The following is a 21,655-nucleotide window of genomic DNA, read 5'->3' as shown; positions in this document are numbered from 1 at the left end:
CATGTAAACATCAAATAAACGTGGTTAAGTACTTACGATTAATCAATTCATTGTATTTTTCATGTGAAATTAGTTGGTTGGGCTGATATTATGAAAAGGTGATACTGAGAATCCTGAACAGCCACTTGATCTTCATCGATGGTTTTTATTCTTCAACATTACTTTAAGGCCAGAAGCAACATGGTATTTTAGGATTTAATTAACTAGCATGAATTTGTTGTTGTTTTTTTTTAATGAGTAACTAATAGGCATTCCACATTTAAACTCCAAGAACATGGCTAGTAAAGTCTTCCAGGGAGAGCAGTGGCTCCCACTAAGAACCATGTGGCAAACAAAGAAAGAGCAAAGAGGAATATGAATCCAGACCTCTCCAGAAACCTCACCTGACATCCTTTGTCTGCAGATGGGCTTCACTATGACTATGACTACAATTCAGATTAACCTACCACACACAGATTTAAGCTGGACCTAAAGATTTCTATTTAATTGATGCATGGATTTTAAACTTAAAGAATATCAAGTCATGATTCTTTTAAAGCTAACACAAGGTGTTCATTTACATATTCTCTCATGTTGAAGAAAGAAATAAAATTAGCTAATTGTAATCTATTCTGAAAAGTATAGTTAACTTAGGTTTATAAAGATAATGACTTTGAATATCTTTGTAAAAAAAAAAGTGTAATATATTTGCTACTGCACATAATTTCCCAGACACAGAAATTCTGGTGATGCAGTATATTATAAATGTTGTTCACTTAAGTGAGTGTACTGAATACATCAAAGAATATGGAACATAAAATTAAAAGAACAGTTCATATAAATCATCCTCTAAATGTACACTATCAGGGTTTATTTAAAGCCTACTTATACAGAATAAAAATTCAGCAGATTTAAGTCTGCCAAGCAAAATGTAAAAATACATAATGGGATTATACTATTTTCTTAATTTGAAATTACTTATTCCCTTAGTCATAGGATCAAATGGAAAAACTGTTGTCCACTGGCTTATGTGTATTATTAGACATGTAAAAGTAGGCAATGTCTTGGTTAAATTGTTTTCACCACGAAAAAATATCCTTTAAAGTTTAGTCAAGCTTCTCTTTAAGCTGGTATCACATGTGCAAATAAAAGATGAGATGTCTTAAGAGTTTCAATAGAGTCTGTTTAGTTAAACATATTTTGGAGCAAAGTTAAACATTAACCTGAAGAAGAACCAAAAACACTGGAAAAAATTATATTCCAGCATCTACTTCCTTTCCTAAATTCTTTACTAGAAAAATTAAGTCTGTTTAAACCAGTTTCTAGGTATGTGATTTTCATTTTTTCACTTGTATACATGTATTTTATGATTAAAGACCTCTAAAATATGAGAGGAAAACAAAGCCAGGTATGTACCACATGGCTCTAAGCCTAGTACTCAGGCTAAACAGAAGACAGCTTGAGGCTAATCTGGGTTACACTATCTCAAAACCAAGCCATGGTCAAAGTCAAATGCTAGAAATAGACAATGCTAGCTGTTACTCAAGTAATAGATCCTCTTATTTTAAGGTCAAAAATCACAGAACACCTTTGCTCCTTCCCTCTCTCCCCACTCCTTCCCCCTTTCCCTTCTTCTGTTGACTGTTTGAGATAGGGCCTCATATATCCCAGGGTAGCTAGCCTTGACCTCACTTCACTACGTAGAGGAGATGATGACCTTGAGCTCCTGACCCTCCTGTTTGCATCCCATGCGCTGGGATTGTAGGTTTGTATTATTGCATCTGGCTTGTTCCTTCCTTTTCTTTAAAAACAGCTTATGGTAAAATGAGCCAAGAGCTGGTCAAATTCTAGGAAAATACTGTTGGCATTCCTTCTCACCCTCTTCATAAACTGTCTAATCTCTTAGAGTTTTTAGTACACCTTACATGTCATTTCTCTCTTCATCTTTGGAGGCATCATGTAAAGTACTCCAATGAATCCCAGCACCTGTTACATTCCTGCATTACTAACCTCCCAACACAAGCGCAACTTAGACTTGACATTAGACTCAAAAGCTAAGAATATCAGTTATCCAGCATGTGATTTTAAGCTCTCTTTCTCAGTATAGAAATTGTTATGATAGCCAAAAGAGAAAGAAGGAAGAAGAGGAAGAGCAGGACAATAATGGAGGGAGGAAGGGAGGGAGGGGAAGAAGGAGGGAAGGAAGGAAAAAGAGAAAGTAATTTGCCAGAATATAAAAAAGAACATAAAACGTAACAAAATATATTTCCATATTTTCTCTGACAACAAATCCGAAATGTTAGTTCTAGCTGCATGGATATGGAAAAATAGGTTGCCTTCTGGGATTTAATCTTAAAGGTATTTGAAATCCTTTTGGTTGCTCAAGAGTTTCTACTAGGAATACCACAGAACTGCTGACCACACAGCCTATATAAAATGTAGATGCTTTTTCTTTGTAAGTCAGAATTGATTACGTTTATAATGTGTCTCAGTTTGCTCAGATTGCCAAGTCAAGTGAACAAACAAACAAATAAACCACCTATGGACCTGGGTGGGAGTCATACAGGCTGGAGACTGAAAACTTTAAGATAAAGGTACCAGTAGGACTGGAATGTAAGGGGCAACGCCCTTGGCTTGGTTTCAAGACAGCCACTTCCACATTATATCTCTCTCACATGAATTCCTTGATGAACTGTCAGGTGTAGGGGTGTGTGTGCATGTGTGTGTGTGTGTGTGTGTGTGTGTGTGTGTGTGTGTGTCTTGTACAGTGGGCCATGGCTATTCTTTCTGCTCATAAAGCCACCATAAGAAGGTCTTTATGACCTTCATGACCTTCTCATCTCTACTTCCTGAAAGCAAGACTTCTAAATGTAGCCAACTGGGGGTTGTTGTTTACATGTCAACTCACAAATTTGTGTTAAGAGAACAATTTAGAGCATGCCATCTGCTAATTCCACTTCAAGACAGCATTCCCTATCACCATCTAGTAGAAATGTAGTTAGACAATGGTCCTGAGGTTCTTCTGAGTGCCAAGTTATACAGAATAAAGGAAATAATATTCTTTCTTTTTCAATTTCTCAAAATATTTACTAAAGGTCGAGAATGGATACTTTTGTTCTGTAGAGACCTGACAGACAAGGGACTGCACAGTATTTAAAACTTTAAAGGTAGCTAAGAACATCTCACTGTGTGTTCCTGCCTAAGGTAGAACCAAACTGAGCCTTTAGAAAAGAGCATGCAAACAAACTAAACAAGTGTGAACGGAGAGAGAAGAGGAGGAATGGTATGAAGGCCTGCAAGCAGGGGGAGCCGAGGACACATCCTGGGACTCCAAGATCACTACGTAAAATGAGCTGCAAATCCTCACTGGTGTTCTGGTGAAAGGCTCCCTTATCTCCTACGAGTTTCCAGTCCTATCCTTGGAGCCTTCTTTGTATTCCTCAAATCACATCACCTTCTCTAGGCAGGATTAGTTTTATAGGCAGCTACACTGCACAGCAGATGAGCTGTAGACAATAACACGGCCAGGTCAAGTCCTTCTGGGTTTGTGTAACAGAAGAGGAACAAACAGGTATTATCTCCTTTCAGTGTTTGATTTCCCTAGCGGTTGTTCATACCGTGTGCTTGAACTTTCTATGCACTTCATTAAATAATTGGCTCAAACTAAAAGTGATAGAAACTATTCATGAAAACTATGATTAACTTCAATTATTTGCCACTATAGTACACTGTAGCTGCAAAGTGTTAGTAACAACCATGAATCTATTGTTACCTAAAAATTTAGTGGCACTTTTTATTAGTCTTCTAGGCTGAACTTATATGACCCATGGTGGAATGTTAAACATTTACCTGGTTCAGGCATATTCCCAAAGGTTCCGTAATTGTGACACTCTACTTGATGTGTACAAAGGCTGATCTTATGAAGTATTTCTCATAAAAAATCTCGGATATACGTACATTAATTTGACATGAGAGACTTTCTTAAAATAACAAACAAAACACCCAAAAACAAACAAACAAACAAACGATGGGTATTTACCCACAGAGTGCGATCTAAGAAACAGGTGGCAGTGGGACAGAATTTGTAATTCATTTTGTTGGAGGATTTCTTGAAAGCAACAATATTGTAAAAAAGATAAAAAAATTAAAAAACAAACAAAAAACCACAATATTGTAACCATGTATTTTAGAAACTCAGAAGAAACATTTTTCTAGTATGCTCTTTAACACAATGAAAGAACTGAGAACTGTCATTGCAAATGAAGGAATTTAAGATTAATATAGAGTAATGGCTACAAATTAAACAAAATCAACTCCCTGACACTAATCAGGGAGGTAATATTGGGGTTTCTATTGCTGTGATGAAACTCCATGACCAATAAGCAAGTTGGGAGGAAAGGGTTTATTCAGCTTACATTTTCATTTTACCTTTCATCATTGAAGTAAGTCAGGAAGGAACTCAAACAGAGCAGGAACCTGGAGGCAGGAGCTGATGGAGAGGTCATGGAAGGGTGTTGCTTACAGGCTTGCCCAGCCTTTTTATGGAACCCAGGATAGCACTATGCACAATAGGCTGGGCTCACTCCTGTCACTCACTAATTAAGAAAATGCCTTACATTACAAAATGCTTTCCACAGCTGAATCTTACGGAGTTATTTTCCCAACTGAATTTCTTTCCTTTCAGATGACATCAGTTTGTGTCAAGTTGACACAAAACTATCAAGTACAAATATCAACAAATAACATTAATGAATCTCCCAAATTTCTGATTCCAGTCATCATGTTTAGCATTCAGATGTTCCACGGCAGCCTAAGAGACAGAGTGAAAATGACAGGAGTCCTTAACCAAGCCCATTATGGACGGGAGCCCACCAGCAGACTGAAAGAAACTCAGCCTCAGCTGAGCTCTTGTCCCAGGTCAGGCACGGTCTAATTCTGGTCCCTCTATGTAAATGTGCTGGCCTAAATATGGAAGTAAAGCACTATCGCTCCTTATAATTTTACCTGAAATATAGTATCAAACTAGCTGTACATGCACTGTGAGTGAAAGAAAAAGGAGAAAACAAACAACAAAGAAACCGGACTGGAGAGAGTTTAAACAGAGTGAAGCTCAAACAGCTGGAAGCCTGTCTCTCCTGAGACAGTCAGTAGAGACAGGCAGGGCTAGAAAACTTAGGGAGAACATAAAGCACCCTGGGCTGAAGGTGCTGGGGACAGCTAGAGAAATAAGCTATCTTTGAAGAATTGCTTCTCCCCTTTGAACAAAACAGGAGGTAGAACCCTGTGAAGCCTTCTGTCTATAGATGAGAGACAAGAGAAAGAAGGCATAATCAGAGTAAGAACATTTCAAGTGCAAAGCGCATGTTGAAAGGTTACTCTTTGAGTCACCTTGCAAAGACTTTGAACAAAAATATTGTTGGTAACACTTTCCCCTATACATACAGATCTCATTTATTACTTTCTATGTGACAAAATTATTATAAGCAAATGCACCATAATTCTGGATGTTTTTAAAACTGATTTATTTATACTAGTTTCAATTAGAAGGCTTAAATTAATGTGGATTGCAGGCAAGTTATTTCTTAAGAGTAAATCTTTTATAGTAACTGTTAGATGGCTCATAAATCATTAGATTTCTATTTCTACAAGAATATAGCAGTGAATGCAATAATCATCTTCATGAAAAGTTTCAGATCCTTATTAAAGGAATTATGATTCTACACCAAGCAGTAAGAAATAGGCATGTTCCTTAACTAATACAGGATTCAGTTTCCTCACCTATAAAATAGGGATAAAAGATCTTATTCATATGACTGCAACAGGACCATCACAAACTACTGCTAAGAGTATTGGTTCCTTAGGTATATAACTGAACATATAGAAACTGAACTACTGTCCAGCAGAAGCTTCACCCACTGATTAGTATTCATGGTGCTGGAAGACACTTTGCATACTACTGGAGGATAAAAGTAATCACTGATATCATCCAGTTATATATCCCGTGACTTAATAAAAGACCTGCCTGCAAGATATATGGAGTCAAAAGTAGCACAGATATTATGGTAGGAATCCACTAGTCTCTGACCAGATTTTCTGAGATGAAGTCTATAAGTGACACTGCTAAGGTGGTCAATAACCAGAGACCCGGGCTTGGGAAAAATCTAATACCACTATTCTGCTACAGATCCCAACAACAAAATGACTCTTGTTAACATATTGCTATACTTATAGAGCAGACAAGCTTCTTCTTGCAGTAAATGTTAATTAACAAAGAGATCTACAAGAGGACAATGTGCAGAGAGTGAGCTATTTTGGGTCATTCGGTCCTAACTGGGATGTCATTATCACAGCCCTTCTATTGAGGCTCAGAACATCTGAAGAGGGGTCAGAACATCTGAAGAGCTATAAATGGTGAATGGCTCCAATGAAATAGCATCCTCTATATGCAATAAATAATAGCAATAGAGTTCAGTCTATGAACAAGATCTGGACAGGTTAAAACCAGATAAATCCCCAACACTAAGTTAGTAAAGTAGATACAAAGTGACACACCTAATCAAAAGGCTCCTTGAAATTAGTGTCTGTTAAGAAGGGGAAAATCAGATTTCTCCAAATATACATCAACCACACTCCAGGGCAAGACCCATGATCAGGAGTAGTTGATGAACACACAAAAGACACCATGGTTTTGTTTTGGTTTTAGGTATACTTTTGGTTTTGTTTTGTCTTATTAATATTTAATTCTTGTTGTTTTGTTGTTTTTAGTTTATCTGTTTTGATAGTTATTGTTTCCTTGTCTTCTGTTTGTTTTTGAGAAAAAGAGAAATAACTGACATTGGTAGGAAAGGAGTTACAAAGGATACAGAGCCAGCGACAAAGGGAATGAATGAGATTAAATTATATTTATGAGATAATTTTAAATACAAATATATGAAAAAGTATATTTTATAAAAACATATGAAATAGAGTACACTGTGTTGGAGACTGTAGTTTTATTTACCGTACAAATTACTGTTTAACATATGAAAGGCACTTGCAATACAATGCGGCTGGACTTTGTGTGGTTTGTCCTGGGAAAGATGGACAAAACTGAGAACATGAAACATTTCAATGTGTCTTTGGAAATAATGTAAGCTCAACTACCTATGTGATTTTTGGAAAGTGCATTATGAAGAGTAGTGAGCAATGTTGAATGACAAAGTGTCAGGGGGAGGAAAGGATACAATTCAAGTTTAAAGAACGTCCATACACACAGCCTGGAGCATGCACTTAGTTTCTGAGCAGATTTTAACAGAGCCACTTGGAAGGAAGCACAGACAGGGCAAATGGAGTAACATCTGGAGAAAAGCCTTGGACAAAATATGTTTAAAGAATAATAATAAGGTCATTATATTGGTAAAAATTTAGACTTCAGAGAAGTGACAAAAAGCCAGAGAGAGAAGATCCAAATTAACAAAATTAGTTCTAAAAAGGGCAACACAACAACAGACAGCAAAGAAATTCACAGAACCCTAAGAACATACCTTAAAGACTTGCAGGCCAACAAGTTGGAAAACCTAAAGGAAATGGATCATTTTCTTGATACACATTACCTACAAATGTAAAATCTAGAATAGATAACCAATTTTAACAGATCTATACTCCCTAGTGAAAAGGAAGCAGTGATAAAAAACCTTCTAACATCAACAACAATGACATGGCCAGGTGGTTGTAGTGCATATTTATAAAAAAAAAAAGTTATTCAAAAAGTTAACACTGATACTCCTCAAAAAATTACATAAATTAGAAACAGAAGGGACACTGCTCAATTCTTTTTATGAGGTCACAGTTACACTGATACCTTAACCATATAGAAACCCAACAAAGAAAATTTCACACTAATATCCCTCATGAAAATACATTAAAAAATGCTCCATAAGATATGTGTAAATCAAATACAACAACAAATAAAAATGATGATCCACTATGATCAGGTAGAGCTCACCCAAGAGATGGGACGTTAAATCAGTACATGGAATCTATCATATAAGCAGACTCAAAGACAAAAGGCACATCATCGCATGCCATGAAGAAAGAGCATTTTCCAAATTCAATACTCCTTTATCATAACAGTCCTAGAGAAAATATGAATACAAAGGGACACACTTTAACGTTCTAGAAGCAACTCACAGCCAGAAATCACCTTAAATGGAGAAAACCAAAGCAATACCACTAAGATCAAGACAAGGTTGTCCACTTTCTCCATACTTACTCAATATAGTACTTGAAGTCTCAGCTGCAGCAGTAGGACAGATGAAGGAGATCAAAGGTATACAAACAGGAAGGGAAGAAGTCAGACTGTCAAACTTAAGAGTTTCTGCCAGCAATGACCTAGTGACTTAACTTTCCGGTTTTGAACACTCTTCATCTCATCAATCAAGAAGTCATCTGGCTTATATATGTCAACGTAAAATGAGAGCGAGCTACTCAAAGCAACTGATTCTGTTCCAGGGCTCAGCATAGTCTGCTTGGAAAATGGGCTTTTTAGTATTTATTCTTCAATTGCTCTACTCCTAACTCACAGGTGACCATGTCCAACAGTTCTCAAAGCCTTGAAAATAACATACCTCCACCGACAGACCTTGAGAATCCAGGACAAATACCTCTTAACTAATGAGTTGATAAACTAACAGATATCCACTCAATACCTGAGAGTGACTGCCTGTACTTTAGTGACGGAGAGAAAAGTGTTCATGAAACAGCACATTTGCATAAAAACCAGTGTGTATTCATAGGATCCCTACTCCTGCAAGGCAGACAGATAATCTGTCCTTTAAGAACTGGGCTGGCAATCTAATGATTATGAATCATAGATCTAAATCTAATTGTCTCCTCCCTGACATGCAATTCCCGTCTTACCTCTGCAAGGTTTCTTAATATTCTCACTGAGTGTCATCATGGAAAGACCTCTATTCTAATTGTTTCTCTAAGTTTAATCTTGATTTTAAGGCCAGAACACATTTTGCCTTTTTAGGCAAAGATTCTCCAGCAGTTTGTCTTATGATACAGCATTTGTTGTTTGTAAAATAGTGATACTTACTGCTTGCACTACTAAATTTCTATTTTAGTCACAGCTGATTTTATATCACAGTCATGTCTATATGAATCTTAAGCCCAGATTTTGATCAATTTTGGAAGAAAAATATAATTTATACAATGTGAGTTTAAATTCTTTGTTTCTTTAAAAAATAACTTTCAACTGCTTGTTTTGGCTTTTTTAACTGCTTATATACAAGATACTTTTATGCAGAGTACAATATAAAATGGTTAAAAAAAGAATGTTTACTTAGATGAATGCAAAATACTTTCTTTTATGTAAAGGGTGGTGGTGCATGCTTTAAATCCAAGTACTCAGGAAGCAATGAGAAATGAATCTCTGTGAACTGGGGTCTCCAGTTAGTACCTTCTGAATATTCAATCAAAAGTATATTTCCACATATATGTTTAAAGCATGTTATATTAGCAGTTGGTACTCTTATGTATTAGTATAGGGGAATAATAGCTTTTACTTAATATTTTGCTCACAAATTGATTTTGTTGAATACAGTTCATTTTTAAAAACCTTTTCTTTATAGGTTGAAAAATTAGTTATGAAGCTCTTACTTTTGATACTGTCTAGTAGTAGTATAAACTTCCTTTTGAACATGTTTTTCTAAAGAGCTGACTGAGTCTTCAGAAAGTTGATTAAGTTGAAATTAGCAAATAGAGACAAAGACATTGTACATTTACCATTCATACTAGGAAAGAAATGTGAAATACCTGTTTGGGATTAACATCAGACACTTTAGGATAGCTCATGACTCTTCACTTGTTTATTTCAGAACCATGCTCTGTCAGCCTGGTCTTGAATTGCACACAATCTAGTATATGTATCATGTAGAAATCTAAGGTGATTAAAGACTTTATGGCTGGAAAAACCTGAGACACTGCTACTTTAATTGTTCAAACAACATATAGCAACATAATTACAATAGACTGGCAGAATTCAAAAACAAAAATTCAGAACAAAATTATTTTTCATATTGCTCTATCATTCTGTATATAAAGTTACATCATAGGTTAATATCTCAAATTTTTGTGTTTGAGGAAAGGACTACAGAGCAACGTTAATCTTACTTACAACAATGGCATTGTTTTGGAAATAATTTAATTACCTAGAATAGAGACATTATTTTAAAGCTATACAATGAAATTCAATATAAATGTTGCCTTTTTAAGGGCTTTATATCACCAATAAGATACTGACAGAGGTAAACGTCTGTAACTCCTATGAGAACTCCTATGTAATTCCCTTTACGACAGAGCTTCATCAGGAGAAATTTCATCAGTCATATATAACTGGTTAAATTTTAGTGAACAAAAAGTTCCAACTGAATCTGTAAACTATTATGACAAACAATATAACAGAATATTAATATCCTGTATAGATCGAATAATGTGCTCACAGCAAATTTATATGTTGGTAGTCCTAAGTCCCAAGAAAGTGAGGATATGACTCTAAGTGGACAAAAGGTATTTAAATAATTAGGTTATTATTGTGAGCCCTAATTCAACACGAGGAAGCAGCCTCATACAAAGAGGACAGACAGACAGAAAGAGAAGACCAAGACAAGCACAAGAAGTTATGTCTGCAACCTCAGAGAACAGATGCAGAATCTAACTTACTGGTAAGACTCTGGTAAATAAATTTATGTTGTTGAAAACACTCAGTGAATATTCCTTTTCAGAATGAAAATACTCTTCTGAGTACCTTTTTTTAAAAAAAATGAGAGGACAGTAAGAGAAATGTAAAAAACACGGCAGGATTGAAGATTAGAAGAAGCAGAGCTAATAGCAAAGAAGACCTAATAGCAAAGCAGAACCTGAAAGTTAAAGTTTAAGGCCTTGCTGTTGGAAGATCTGAAGATCTGATGAGTGAGTGTTTGCCCATCCGTAAGATCAGTGAGATTAAGAACTAGAAAACTACATCTAAAGTTGAATGTGAGTGCTGCTATGTCGTAACCCAGGAAGATGGTCAGAAGATCTGATGAGTGTTCGCCCATCCATAAGATCAGTGAGTTAGGAACTAGAAAACTGCATGTAAACTTGAACGTGAGTGCGGCTGTATCGTAACCCAGGACGCTGGGGTTTGTACCTGGTTTCCCTAATCAGGACTACGAGATGAGAGCATGAGACAAGCGAGGGCAGCGGAAGGCTAAGCTGCTCTCCCATCATCTGTCAGTGTGGCTTCCATGCATTACCGCCAGCATGAAGCACTGACGACAGAAGACATACCCACAGTGTATTTTCTAACACATTACAGTCACGCTGGAGGACACTGGAAATTGGTTAGGTCTAACATTATCAAAACACAGATACATAAAGGTTTTCACTCAGAGATATGTTTATGTAAAATGGAATATATTGTCTTAGCTTTTGATAGCTAATTAATTTCATGGTATAGTATGTTTCTTCTAACTTGCCTATAAATGGGTCCATAATACTAAGAAGCTAAATTAGTTTCATTGATGATTTACAAACTTTAAAATTAACATTTATTTATTGTATATGTGTACATTTAGACACACACACACACACACACACACATACACACACACACTTGCATATAAGACAAACCAATGTCATTGTGTGCTAAGCTGAGCCTAGTAAATATGCAAGAGAGAACTGGGCAAGGTGGGGAAGAATGAGAAAGAAAAAGACAGAGGAAGACAGCGCAGGGGGTACACCCATGAACACATGGATAGGAAGGGTGGATGCAGAGATAACAATTATGGAAAAGGAAAGGAGGGAAGCCAAAGAACATCCCTGGAGTGTGCCCTGTGAGATCCACGGCTGCAGCACCTTAGCCAACTGCCAATGAGATTTAAGAACCTGTACAACCAAAGAGGCCCTCATGGTTAAAAAGAACTAAAGTGGCAGTTTTGAAAGCATTAAACCATCACCATGAGTGTGGGTATCCCTAATCCCGTCTGTCTCACTTCTTATTAGAATCTAGCCTAGCCCTTCTGTGTATTCACAAGTCCTACTCCATCATTCCTGTCAAAGCCAGTACCACCAGCGGCCTCATACGTCTCCAAGCAGGTCATGTGGCAAAAGTGAAAGCTCTGAACATGGCACAAAGCTTGCGTTTTTTAAAGTGCTGTTGATGGGACAACCGAGTGAACTTACATCTGAATACAGGGCTGCTCCAAACTATCATTTTCAGCATCATTAATAAAGTACACACACAGTAAGAACAACACTGAAATTCAAATGCTGTAACTCAATTGTAACCCAAAGAACATCAAGTCTGAAGGAATTCCCATTTAGTTAAGAAAAAGGTAATTGGGGCTGGAGAGATGGCTCAGCGGTTAAGAGTACTGGCTGGTCTTCTAGGGGTCCTAAGTTCAATTCCCAGCAAGCATGTGATTGCTCACAACCATCTATAACGGGATCTGATGCCCTCTTCTGGTATATAGGGGTATAAATAAATAAATAAATAAATCTTTCAAAAAAGAAAAAGGAAATTGAAGGTATAGTTTATTTTCATTTTCTTTTAAAACATTTCAGACTTTAAAGTTATATCTATCCAAGTATCCCCTGCTGTAGTACCCTGCTGTTTCCTCTACAACCTGGGGTTCATGGAGTTCAGGAGACACTCCCTGCTCTAAAAGCAAGCTACATAACTGCAAGAAGATACAGTAGTCACTTGGGGGAATCTACATGTAGGAACCCCAGCAGTTTACCACCATGCTAAGGTTCTGGTTAAATAATGGTGGCAGAGCCTCAGGGATGCCTGCTATGAAGAGCTGCCCTCGGTTTCAGGAGTAGTAGAAGGGTTTGTGTCTCCCTGATGGAAAATAATCACCAAAACCCAAGCATACTCTTAGCAGAGATTTCTTAAGCTCCCCATGTATTTGCTGACAGTGAAGTTTAGTTTTGAAGCTACCTTTTGTTTAAAAGATGATTAGTATGGGTGATGGCTTTCTGTTCCAGAGTGCAGAGGTTCTTTGTCACTCACTCAACATCAATGCACACACTTCCCAAGTCCCCTTCAGAGAGTGTACATAGGAAGGAACACAAACTGTTCTTCCTGTTGGTCTCTAAATAGGAACAGTGCATTTCTCAGCACACTATCAACTCCTTCCACTGTAACTCTGTCACTTCAGCTCTCTAGTAATGCAGAAACTAAAGGAGTTTTGAGTTTACAGTTGTCTGCAGCCACTAGAAAAGATATACACATCAACCTTGGCTCTGTGCAGTTTTGCTTGCTGTAATTCATCACTCTAGGTAATATGAGTCTGGTTCTCCAGGGTACAGACAGCATTTTTACTCCTTCCTGTTTAAAAGACACCTGAACAACAGTTTTCCACTCAAACTCTGTGAGCACTGACAGTCACACTGACTTACAGAACCACAAACAAAGCAGGCTGGTGAGGCACTGGAAAACACGAGGAACAAGAAGTACGTTGCCCAGAAGAGTCCAGGAAAAACCCACTTCAAATATTTCCTTAGCTGGTATGAGAGGCGCTATTCTATGAAATTACAAAGAAAATAAATAAAAGGAAAATTCAAAGTACAATATGGGGTTGTAACAAATAGTTTTTAACTTAATATACTGCACAAGCGAGTATACACATACATTGGCACATGCCTGTGCACACACACACACACACACACACACACACCACTGCTAACACACAAACCTTGCTAACACAGCACTGATGAGAAAGTAAGTTCTCTACCATCTCAATGTAGGAGGTGGATCACTAACTACTGTTTAATAAAAATTTGTAAAAGCATTTCTTAAATAAAAGTCCAGTCTTGGTAACATACAGATTCCCTGCCATCTATAAAATGCATATTTAAAAACAAAGCCTGAAGAATACATCCTAAGCACAGCAAAGTCAGTCCTGCGTGGCCATGAGGACCGTCTCTTCTGCACTAACACCGCTGCTCCATAGGGAAGGGCTCTCATCTCATCACAAGGCCATTATCCCGAAAGCCACCCTAACAACCTGAAATCCACCAACAACCTCTTAAATTATCACTGAGAACTGAGACCATATGAGTCAACCTGACTTAGTAATAAGTTTGTTCAAGGAAATCTCTGCCTAACAAAGATAAGAACGTAAGCCAAAGAAATAGCAATAGTGTTTGCTTCAGGAACTCTGTACAAATCAATTTATCAAATTGACCCACACACCTCAGTCGAAAACTTTCTTTAGGAGTGTTGCCTTACAGAATCCAGAAATCACAAATTGGTGTCACAATCCTTTTCAAATCCAAAGAAGCTGCCTACATTCTAAAGCCCACCTAATACTATTTAAGCCCAGGCTCAAAGAACTGGGAAGATTCCACTTCTACTTCTTTCTGAAGCCAGACAAACCCTTCTTCCACAGGATATACACATTGTCTGCTGACAAGGTAGAGAGTTGACCACTGATATGTTCCTACATACTTAACTAGATGACAATAAATGTTTATGAAAATTTCTATAGAATATACAATTTTATATAGAAGTATTTAAGCAGTAGTCAAGTTAAAATTTCTCATACAAACAGCACGATTATATTTTTTATGTAACATAGTTAGCTTGTAGCTCAAATTACCTGTATTTTAAGACTATTGGATTTATTGTCATACACTATAATTCCTTACTAGAAACCATGTGATCCTTCACTTGAATTACTGGCTAATAGGTTAAATTCTAAAGTTATGATTCATCTTCAGCATATTTTAAAACATCATGCTTATTAAAATGTTCCACAACTAAAACTATCAACCCCTGGGTTATAGTAACTCTTCCATGATGTATTACTTATGGCACTCTTGTTCCTAGAGAGCACTTTTCTCCTAGCGTTTTCAGGCCACATTTTGGTTTCTGGCAATTACTGAGTATGGGCAAGGATTGTAGGGATTTGAGTGCACAACTAACTAAACTGGAAATGGCAGACTGGGTCCCAGAGAAAGATCCGGAAGCTGTGATACTATCTCACAGAAGGTGAGAAGCATTTCGAAATACTGAAAGTTACATTTTGAAAATATATACTTACCTATTTAGTAAGTACATAAAATGCACATCTAATATCAGACAAGATAGAAGTGTATTACATATTTTAAAAAAGTTTCCTTTATTGTAAAAATGATTTTTCATTCTCTCAGTAGAAGAGACTATATTGCCTAACACTCTGGGCTCCGGATAAAATTTTACAAGATTTGGTGTAGGAGCCAACCATTTCCTTTATTGAAGAAAGTGTTCTTTTTACAATAATTATCCCTTTTGGAGCAAACTCAAGTACTCCTTTTGCACATTCATGAAGTAGCTCTGCTGTTTCATTATGAAACATTCATTACTGCAAACACAGCTTACTTCACATACTATATACTTCAGTGCTTATTTGTAAGTGTACAGCCAGGGACTCAAGTAAACAAAACTGGTATCTTATAGACATTTAAACATGGTATGTTATATATTAGCTATATTTTGACACAAGGATTCTTTTAAGTCTGACCTGAGTATCTTGGCTAAATACTAAACTTTCAAAATGAACAAAGTTAGGGATGGGGCCACCTACCCTTCTCAAAATTGTAACCCAGAATTGTTCCTGTCTAAAGGAAATATGGGGACAAAGAGTAGAGCAGAGACTGAAGGAAAAGTCATCCAGAGACTGCCCCACCTGGGGATTCATCCCATATGCAACCACCAAATCCAGACAATATTGCTGATGGAAAGAAGTGCTTGCTGACAGGAACCTGGTATAGCTGTCACCTGAGAGGCTCTGCCATAGCCTTATGAATACAGATGACAATGATTGCAGCCAACCATCTGAATGAGCACAGGGACCCCAATGGAGAAGTTAGGGGAAGAGCTGAAGGAGCTCAAGGGGTTTGCAACCCCATAGGAAGAACAACAATATCAACCATCCTGATGGCCAGAGCTCCCAGAGACTAAACCACCAACCAGAGTACACATGGAGGGACCGATGGTTCCAGCTACATATGTAGCAGAGGACTGCCTTGTGTGGCATCAATGAGAGGGGAGGCCCTTAGTCCTGTGAAGGCTTGATGCCTCAGCATAGAGGGATGCTAGGGTGGTAGGGCTGGAGTGGGTGGGTAGGTGGGGGAGCACCCTCATAGAAGCTGGGGGAAAGGGATGAGATAGGAGATTTCTGTTGGAGAAATCAGAAAGGGGGATAACATTTGAAATGTAAATAAATAAAATAACCAATAAAAATTTTAAAAATAAAATAAAATTTACATAATTTTAAAAAATTACACAATTATGAGTATGCAGCCTAAACGAGTAATGTTACAAAGCTTGAAATACTTTTATAAATAATAATCTTTATATTCTACGTAGTCAATGTTGTATTAGTGAGAAAAATTTAGTATATATAATAGTGTTATTTTCCCAGATTACTCTAAGAAGTTAAAAAAAAAATCAAACTAACCAAGAAGGCAAAGTACAGGATAATTTATGAATGTACAGGTAGAAAATCACCATATTGTAAACATAAGTAAAAAGAATAAAACATATGAAATCTATCCTGCCTATGCACCTTCTTAGCACATTTTGTCATTCAACATGTCCCAAGGAGAATTATAACAGTGAAGAACACTCTTGCTCTGTTGTCAAGGTATTTTCACCTCATTAGAGGACATGTTTATGAAACAAGATATAGGATTAAACAAAAGAATTACAGCAAACAAGAGAATGCCAATCAAAATAGATTATATTCACTGAAATATACAAATGACTTTCTTTCAAAAGTTATAAATATGATGTATTATCAGAAAAGGGGGACTCTGGGAATGAAGAAAGGACTGCCATTGCAAACCACAGTACACAACAGGAACCTGTTATGTGTTTACTGTGATCCAGAATTAAACTCATACAATGCATCAGACTCGCTGTTCGATCACATTCTGTATTACTTAGTAATCTGAACATAAATGACTGATAATGGTTTGAAAATATTTAAAAAAGGAAGAAGACTGAGAGGTGGAATTACAGAAGCTTAGAGAAATCCATTGATACATGAATTTGCTCAGTATGATTTATGCAAATGTGAAATTTTCCCAACAGGAATCTTTCTCATCTCCATCACAGTGATATTTTGAAATTTGAATCCTGTATAAACTAAAGCTTAATCTGGCCTACAGCGTAAAGTAAATGACTGTTAACAAATATGTTTGTTTTGATAACATATGTACCATGATACAGAGTTAAAATTTACAGAAATCCTTAGCCATATGAAAACACAAACTATTTTAAGGCAAATATATAAAATTTATCAGAAAATTTCCTTTGGTGTATACAGAAGTAAGAGATAATTAAATACTGACAAGACAGGCTCTAATGCGTAGTTCCCTCAGATTTCACTACTATTATGACCTGTCACCATGGTGTTGTACGTGGTAAGTCTTCACAGAATCTTCTCCATCAGTGATATTTATAGGATCTTATTTTTACCTTTAGAGATATGCATTAAAATGCTTTCCCAGATTTCAATTCCTATACTTATTAGTGACTTATATTTAATGTAATTACTCAGTCTTGTTGGGTAAGAATAATCTATGTTTTTTTTAAGGACAATTGGATTCTATTTCATACATTAATTTTTCCAAACCATGAAATAATTTTACATAATTGGAAAATTTTAAACAGTGTGAAGAAGTTAATGAGAAACTCTACATTTACTCTGTGGGAAAGTTGACTCCTTTCTCATTTGACTTTCACGCAAAATCAAATTTATTTTAGTTTGTCTGAGAATATTTAGTTCTATTAAAGTTTGGCATATTAAAATATATTCTCATTTTGTGGTTCTATAACAAATGTACTTATTTTCAAGGTTTTTCCTTTTACTTGAGAGAGAGAGAGAGAGAGAGAGAGAGAGAGAGAGAGAGAGAGAGAGAGAGAGAAAGGGGGGAGTGTGTCTATGTGTGTGTATGGGGGGGAAAGTAGGCTGTGGTAGGTGTGCTCATGGAGGTCACAGGACAACTTGCAGGGATTTTTTTTTTCTTCTAGGATGTGTATACCCTGGGAATTCTGGTCTGAAGGCCTGACTGTAAGTAGCATTAGCCACTGAGCCAACTTGCCATCTGTCAAGGTTTTAATTAGTAAACTCTTATTTTCGTGGTAAGTTATAGGCCCGTAAGTACTATGAATTTCTTTCTGCAAAGTTCAAACATCTTTTGCCTGTAAGTTATTAAATGTCTGTCATGTAGAGTGCCTTGTTAGGAGGTAAGGGTATTGACTACATGGACCTTTTTAATGACAGAATGTGGTACACAGAAATCCTTGAAAGGAAGCAGTTTACATTGCTCACAATTCTGACATGACACAGCTAGCGTTCAGGCAGAGAGGGATACAGTTAAGGGTGACAATGAAAGTAAACAGCAGGTGGACAGACAGAGCAAAGCATGCAAACAGTAACAGAGCCAGGCAATTTTGCCAAACCAGCTGGGCAGGCAATGCTATCAAAAGTAACAGGGAATACAGGGCAATGCATGTAAATGGTCACAGTACCTCTTTAATACATAACCACACACCCTTCCTCTCTGTCCAGTGGTACTGGGGCAAAACTACAAACAGTCCTACTGCCAATAGCACAGTGAGAAGCAAGGTTCTAGAGATGAGACTTCCTGCTGACCCACAGCACACTTCACATTCCTTTCTAGTTTACAGGTCACACAATGCAGCTGTAACCAAACACTGCACCGGATATTCAATGCAATCTCAAAAAATGTTCACAGCATGGAAAAAATAAAAGATGAATCAAGCAGAGGACAGAAACCCTAGTATAAATTTTCTGTCCATCTTTTCTATATTAATTTTATTTCACTTTCGGGCTTTGTTAGTTTTTTAAATGTAAAGATAAGATCCACATTTTTGTAGTAGATAGTACTGAATGACATTTGTAAGCATTTCTAAACAAAAGATCACAATACTTTAAGTATATACATACAACTTCCAACTTATAACTGGACGTGAGATTACACTCTAAGACCCTCAAAGGTCCACGTGAGTAAAGTCTGAGGGATGAACATGATGTATATAAAAATGTAAGAGAACAGCGGGTCACTGCAGCCTCAATCAGCAGCAACGGCACTTTACAACCATTGCTTCTCACATGTAAACGTGAGCAGCACACTCAGAATAAGTGTAACTCATTTGCAAAGCAGGGACAAGCCCTGGATTATGTACAACCAACAACCACCAATCCCAGGCAAGAACTGACATTTAAAACTGAAACAGAATGGTGTATTTGTTTTGAGTGGGCATCATAACCTAAGTATAATTTTTATTTTATGTTATGCGTTTTTCTTTGAGATGATTATTTCTCAGCAGAAAGCATCTTTCCCATGTGACCATGAGTTGTACAGTCTCTTCTTAGCTACACAGCAATGACTGCTTTTGTGAGGACTTTCATGCTGTTAAGAGGTCATTAGAGCTTGACTTCTGCGACTCCACAGTATCTTAATAGTGAGAGACAAACTCGCAATCAGAGCTCTCCTCCTGCAGTACTGACTCTTCATTTCTCATATCCATTTACAGTGAAAGAGAACTTTTAAGTATATGTTATTTCACAATATGTGAAAATGTGAACAAAACACTGTAGTAAAGATACCATTTAATGCATAAAGCATTAAAAATGAAATAAAACACTCAAAACATTATAGAATGTTATTTTATTTATTTATTTATTTATTTATTTTATTTTTTATTTACTCTGAATTAGTTTAAATCCAGGATGGATACAGCATCACATGGATTCTGTGTCCAATGGCCTTTGCAGGAAGGTTGCTTTGGAATTTGGCAGGAACCACACCACTGTTTCCATGGGCCCGAGTTACCTTCCCCCAGATCATTCTGGTTTTGTTTGGTTTGCCTTCAGGAGTCACTGTATTGTTTTTTGCTTTGTACACATAAGCACATCTCTTGCCTAAGTAGAACTCAGTTTCATCTCGGGCATAAACACCTTCAATTTTAAGAAGAGCCGTGTGCTCTCTTTGGTTTCGGAGACCTCGCTTGTAGCCAGCAAAAGTGGCCTTGCACCACAGCCTTCCAGACATACTTGCTTTTAGAAGTCCTGTTCCCAGCAGACCTCCACACACTCCAAGATGGCGGAAAGACGTTATTTTATTTTTAAGCCTGTTTTATCCAGTCTTTTTTTAGTCTAGTTAAAAACTTACATGATTAAATACAGAGTAAGAAGTTCAGTGCTGACACGTCATCTATCAATTACATGCATTTTTCCTTACATTACATACTATAATAGTATTGATATATAAGTATTCCCAGTGAGAAATCACTCCATGCATTTAGAGATTTAAAGAGATAAAATCCCTAATAATAGGTCCTGACTGCTTCTGGCTAATGACAGCAATAGCACATTTCTTTAGGTAAATTCGGCTCGGCAGATCTAAGCTGGTTTTTAGAAAGTCAACCATCAGACTTTCTCAGACCTACAGGAGAGCTTTTCTCAGTGTACAATCATCATATGGAATGGGTAATTCTCCTACTTGTGGCTACAGTTTGTATTATCGGACATTTAGCAGCCACCTGGCCTTAAGCAATCTGACATAATGAGTTGTTGCTGCAGTTATAACAGCCACAAATACACTAATCATTCTACAAACCATGCTAGTCTGCACGGCTTGAGCTCTATAGTTTGGTCATCTTTTCATGAAATGCTGTCTGGCAGGACAGAGAGTCTGATGTGGAATAGAATATACAGCCCTTCATGGTACCTGCCAAGTTTCACAAATGAGGAAACATTACATCCAGATGATGTTCACCTAGTATTTTTGGTCCCAAAGTTTGTATTTGTGGAAAACCTAACAGTGAGCACTCAGTTTATGACAGTTAAATCCCTTAGTGGTGCTACGTGGCAACACTGGCTGTTTATGCTGGGATCAGGAGCCCAGGAGCAGGCCTTAGTGAGCAGAGCAAGCTTGCCCTTCTGTCACTGACACAACAGCCTATGAAGGCATGGAGAATATGAGCTATGCTAAGACACAGCAAACTATGGCATGTGAAGTCCAAATACTCCAATGGAATAAGAAACAGACCTAAACTGATGAGAAATAACAACTGCATTCTGAGATGTTCATGAGCACAAATCAGAGCAGAGCACCTATATCCATTCCAACAGAATTTCTGGAAAATTTTACATTTAATTTTCATAATATTTCTTAGGATTTACTACAGTAAACTCATTTATAAAGCCTCTAATGTGGAAAAACTGTACCAGGGATTGTAAACAACATATTGTTAATCATTTACTTAAAGCTTCTGCTTTTCAAAGGAAACTTACAGTACGGTATGCAAAGGGAATATTTTTTTCCTTTTCATATTTTACACACACATTCAGAGCGGGGGTGGGGTGAGTACTCTCACTAATGTCATATACATTAAAGCAGGCAGGCAGAAGCCACCTGATGACTGCATGACATCTGCCCTGAATGGGAGCAGCTGCTCTCTGGAGGACTAACATACAGATTAGTTTTGAACACCAATAAATGAAATCTGACAACTGATACATTTACTTGTCTGGCTTCACTTTACATTCCAGAGATGTGTCTTTACTGTTGCATGTAAAAGCAGCTTTGTTGTACGTGCCTCACTGTCTCATCCTACAGTTTCCTCTTG

General features: G+C 37.1%; 1 protein-coding gene and 1 pseudogene across 1 annotated transcript in view; both read right to left on the bottom strand.

Moving 5' to 3' along the window:
- Positions 1-21,655, bottom strand: part of Tusc3 (tumor suppressor candidate 3) — a 157,705-nt gene that overhangs the window by 19,944 nt on the left and 116,106 nt on the right. The window lies entirely within an intron of this gene.
- LOC114621893 lies at positions 19,744-20,109 on the bottom strand (annotated as a pseudogene).

This window comes from Grammomys surdaster, unplaced genomic scaffold (genome assembly GCF_004785775.1).
Source record: "Grammomys surdaster isolate TR1022 unplaced genomic scaffold, NIH_TR_1.0 185, whole genome shotgun sequence".
Classification (NCBI taxonomy): domain Eukaryota; kingdom Metazoa; phylum Chordata; class Mammalia; order Rodentia; family Muridae; genus Grammomys; species Grammomys surdaster.
This window is presented reverse-complemented; position numbering and strand designations above follow the sequence as displayed.